General features: G+C 36.2%; 1 non-coding gene across 1 annotated transcript; it reads left to right on the top strand.

The window, feature by feature from the left end:
• Positions 1 to 4,294: 4,294 nt before the first annotated feature.
• LOC124890213 lies at positions 4,295 to 4,401 on the top strand. The gene has a single exon (XR_007049014.1). It is a non-coding gene; the product is annotated as a small nucleolar RNA R71 (small nucleolar RNA).
• Positions 4,402 to 5,349: the final 948 nt, after the last annotated feature.

The following is a 5,349-nucleotide window of genomic DNA, read 5'->3' as shown; positions in this document are numbered from 1 at the left end:
CAAGACGTCCAAGGTGTTTAACAATGAGTACAAGAGTCCTATTTATAAGCCAAGGCTTTTGGCCATGTGTGGAATGGGTGGTGCCCTGCATTGGATGGTCAAGTGGAGTGATGGTAACGGATCCATGGATTATTAAGTCATTTAGTGGTCATGGTACAACCCTTATTCAATTCAAGTAGGGGTTGCAGCACTCCTATATCGGTAGGCCTTTCTGGAAGTTGCATTTTGACGTTTAAACTTGTTTATGCACTTTCCCTTCACTCATAAGTCTTGTGGTGTCATTTCCCTTTGATTTAAAGCTTTTATATCCTCCATATATCACCATAATCATCTCAAAAATCATCCTACATCATCATAAACCATGGATTAGAGCTCAAAACAACACAATATCAAGAACAGTGAACTAGAAACTCAAGTAAGATTAGGCTTGCCCACGTTGATCTTTAACTTATTCTTTTGACTCTTGGATTGATTAAAATGATCCTTGAACATTATAAAAAAAATTTCCATGAATAATTACATAATAATAACCTTAGTAACTCATTAATCACGTTAGAATCCATTGAGATAGACTAGAACAACATCTATCTCAAGCTAGTAAAACTAGTTTTCTCGTTTGAACTCTGAGTGACCAATTTAGATACAAACTTGTTTGAAAGACACCAAAAGCATTGTAATTAAGTACTTACACACTTAGATTCTAAATTATATCATTATTAACACATTAAAAACCCAAGAAGTCCTCAAAACAAGGCTAAATAGACTAGGATAACAACACTAAAGTGCATAAAATCACCTCAGATCATCACCCACACTTAAAGCCTCGTTCATCCTCGAACAACTCCTTAATCTAAGAATCATAAGATAAGGTGAATCTACACTTCTAATAAAAGAAATACAGTCAATCTAGTACTACAATGACTACATAGAATGCAAGTTTCTACACTAAGAATGTTCTGTACACATTTGAAAGTTAAAGACTACTACTCCAAACATCCTAGCCTCAATAATTGAATCACCTAGTTGGAAAACTCATACATATTGTTCAATCATATACATCATATAATTCACCCAACTGTCATCAAACATATTCTCTTACAACAAGAGAGTTACCCATAACCTCTCTCACAAAAGCAATTTATCACAGAATGGGTACAAGAATCAAATTACACTTACTCTCGTAAGGAATTCACAAATTACACAAAATGAACCATATGTTTTTCCTTAGTGTAGTACTCAACTAATATTAGAATGCTAAAGCTTAGGATTAAATAGGTCTTAAAGGGTTGTAATATAAGCTAAGGGACGGTTAGGAACTATTCTGGCCAGTAATAGTGACTATCTTCCCTAAGCACGTTAATACATCACATTATACGATCAACTCACCTTCAACAACAACTTTACACCATTTTTGCTTACCCCTATCTTTTGTTTTTCCCATCTCAATAAGCTCATTCACAAACACTATGTTGGGAGTATTTTCTATTCACATCCTATTCAATTTGAACAAATTTGTATTCTTTTTGCTACTCATCTCCCAATCAAAACACATATTAGTTTTTTGAACACCAATAGCTATTACTTAGGGGCTTTAATTTCACATTTTCCTTCTTGAATTTCCAACTCCTTAACTTAATTTATTTGTACTCTAAAGCACGTAGGATCTTTGGATCAAATTAAAGTCAATCAAAGATGGGATTAGGCTACATATGGGGCTTCAAAGAATAAGCTAAAGGCTCGATGGGGAAAACTAGGATTTTGTACAAGGATAGGTCAAAAGAAGGTATGAAACATGGCTATTAAAGAAATGACTATATAATCTCCTAAACATGCACTCTTTATTTTTCTTTTTAAACATACTAGGAAAGTTCTAGCATCAAGTGTAACAAGGAATACACAACAACCTCACCTCACATGGCACATGCTCAACTCAAGCAGGATCATCATATACTCTTAAACAGACAATAGAATGAATTCAATAACTAAATCACCAAGCAAAAGAGTTATAAACATAAGCCTAGGAGTCTAAAAAATAGAGATTCACACAATCAACATGTTTATACAATCAAAACAATTTCATTATGCAGTCAAACATAGCACCAATAAGAATATCTCACTTATTATTAAGACAAAATTTTAAAATTACTCCTAAAATGGAAATTTTCCCACCCCATACTTAAAAATCTACTTTGTCCCCAAAGTATACTTAAAAGTAGATATAAAATTACTCTCTGAGGCCTCTAGGCCTAGCTAGTAGCATATTAATATATCAAGAGGGTCCTGGGACCCCACACTTAGTCTTCTCCATACTTCTTAGCTCAGGTTTTCCAGTACTCAGACTTCCCATCAACCTGTGACTCATCAAAAACAAAACTAGTATAGTAACAACTAAAAATACTAAAAATAAAACCTATCTTAACTTAGGTTGCCTCCCAAGCAGCACCTGATTTAGTGTTGCGGCACGACCTAAACTATGACTTATCTATTTTCCTTTATCCTATTCCTCCTACTTGGAGGCCATCTTCTTATTCATTTCTGACCTCTTGAGTGTGAACTATCAAGGTCAATAGGTTTCTTAACACTATCCTTTTTAGGATCATCAATCTGCATCATTTCAGGCTGAGGTATTTGAGGCTTGGACAACTTAATGAGGAAGTTTGAAGAGTTTTTTTATGGAATAGACTCCACTACCCTACACTTACCCCCTTCAGTCGATGTAATCATGCACAAATCCTTGTGGTAGGATAGTTTTTTGAGTGGTTTGTACATTTTGAAAATTGTCTCTTTATCATCCAGCCTCATTGTAAGCATTCCCTTTCTCACATCTATCAATGCTCCTCTCATCACCAAGAATGGACATCCCAAGATGACTAGCACTCTTTTATCTACCTTAAAAGCTAAAATAATAAAATCGCAAGAATAATAAACTTACCAACTTTGATAAGAACATCCTCTATAATTCCTTAAAGATGGGCAAGGGTCTGATCTACCGGAGTATCACAGAGCTTGGCCTCGACTTCCCTAAGACCAAGGTATTGAACAAGGATAGAGGAATCAAGTTGATGCTTTCCCCTAAATCACTAAGTGTGTAGACCACCTCACTATTGCTAATTTGAATTGGGAGAGTGAAACTCCTAAAGTCTTTGAGCTTTTCGAGCATTTTTTGCATCACCACAGAGCTACACTCCTTAGTGAGTGCTACTATTGCAACATCCTACAGCATTTCCTGCATCACCACAGAGCTACACTCCTTAGTAAGTTAATGTGAAGCTCTCTAAATATGTCAAAGAACTTCTTGAAGCATGTATACACCTTTTCTTGAATAGGCCTCTATGGGAACGGTGGTGGTAGGCTATTGGTCACCCATTTAGAAACTTTGGCTTTCGAGCATTAGACTTCCTCAACTTTTAGCAACTTTGGCTTTTGAGAACTTAGACTTTCTTGAATTTTTAGCAACTTTGTTTACAAGCGGTGTAGGAGCTATCTCCACATCTACCTCCTTAGTTGCCCTTGGAGGTTCTTTATTTAGATCTTTTCCACTCCTCAAAGTGATTTTCATTACTTATGTAGGAGTTTCAGTAGTACTTGGAAAACCACCTTGAGGCCTGGCATTTTATGCCTATTGTATCTGCCTAACCTGTATCTCCAAGTTCCTAGTAGTCTTTCGCTGACTCTTTATATCTGCTGGCAATTGTTCTTGAGCAGCTAAATTTGTTTCAGCATCTCTTCCATATTTCTAGTTTGAGTTGTGGCCTAATTCTGCTGTTATTGCTAAAACTATTGTTATGGATACTACTGCTATTTACTATTCCATGATGGATTTGGTGGCTGAGTCTGCCACTTTAGATTGTAGGTATTTCCATAATTCGGCCTTTAAGTATTGCCCATGAATATCACTAACTCAGGATTTGTAGCATACATAGCCGCAAAGTGACCACTGTTGCCACAAATCTCGCACCCAGTACTTGTCTGGTGAATTGCATTGACTATTGATGCAGGCTGTGTAACCCCTAATTTCATATTGTTGAACTAAGTATTTAACTGATTTTGCAGTGCAGCAATGTGGGCGGATATAGCAGTAAATTTATCCACCTCCAACATACTTGCAACCTTCTTTGTAGTATTTCTTGAGTCCCAATGGCATTTAGGATTTCTTTGTGCAATCTGGCTGAACAAGGTATACAGTTCATCATACGTCAATAATAAAGCTTGACCACCTACAGCTGAATCTAGCAAAATTTTTGTGTTGTGATCAAGTGCCTCAATAAAAGTGTGAGCTAATACCTCATTTTATTGATGATGATGTAGACAGTCCTGAAGAAGAACTTTGAACCTCTCCCATGCATGACATAAATTCTTATAGGGATTTTGTTTAAAGCATACAATCTCATTGCGCAGTCTCGTAGTCTTGCCTGATTGAAAGAATTGGATGAGGAATTTTTGGGCCAAGTCATCTCAACTTGTGATTGAACCTTCCATCTCAGCGTTCAACTACTTCTTTGATTTCCCTAGTAGTGCAAAGGGCAATAGTTTTAACCTAACATAATCAGTTGACACACCTATAGGGATGAATGTGCCACTTATCTCTAGAAAGTTTCGCATAAGGACTTGTGGATCTTCATGTGAAAGCCCCATAAACTGTCCACTGATAATCAAAAGTTGTAGTATGTTCTGTTGCAACTCAAAGCTACCTCCAGCTGCCTATTTCTGAAAAAGGGAGGTCAAATTTATTGGAAGTTAGATTGCCACTTCTTGAACTATCCTGTGTACTGGTTGATCTTGAGCCATGAGGGAAGGACTGTCGTGTTCCTCTTGGATTTGCAGGATATAGAGGAGAAGCATTGCTCAATTCATAAAAGCATTGCTTAATTGATAAAAGCATTGCTCGAGTTCCGTGCTTGGTTCAACCACCTCCCTATCCCTTTCCACCTTACTAATCTATAAACCTATTTCCTACAAATTCAATACCAAGACTAAGTGAAAAGCACCAAAGAAATCTAAAAAGTAAAACTAAAACAAAAATAGTTGTCAAATCATAAGTCCCTGGAAACGGCGCCAAAAACTTATTGTGCCCAAGCGCATACGAAAGTGGAAGTGGTCTAACCAAGTAATACAGTGGCCTTATGAAAAGTTAAATATCGATCCCTCCGAGACTTATGATTAAAACTATCCAATTCCAATTTACAATTAAGATTAAACTAGTGTAAACATAACTAAAAGAGTTGTGAAAGTTTATAAACTAAAATCAAACTAAAATAATGTGGAAAAGTAAAGACTTTGGACAATCAATGGATGAAAAAATAGGTTAAAGCACTACAAACTATCATACTACGCTTTTGAACTTTATTC

Source organism: Capsicum annuum, unplaced genomic scaffold, assembly GCF_002878395.1.
Source record: "Capsicum annuum cultivar UCD-10X-F1 unplaced genomic scaffold, UCD10Xv1.1 ctg13586, whole genome shotgun sequence".
NCBI classification, from domain to species: domain Eukaryota; kingdom Viridiplantae; phylum Streptophyta; class Magnoliopsida; order Solanales; family Solanaceae; genus Capsicum; species Capsicum annuum.
Note: the sequence above shows the minus strand (reverse complement) of the source record. Positions and strands in the feature narration are given on the sequence as shown.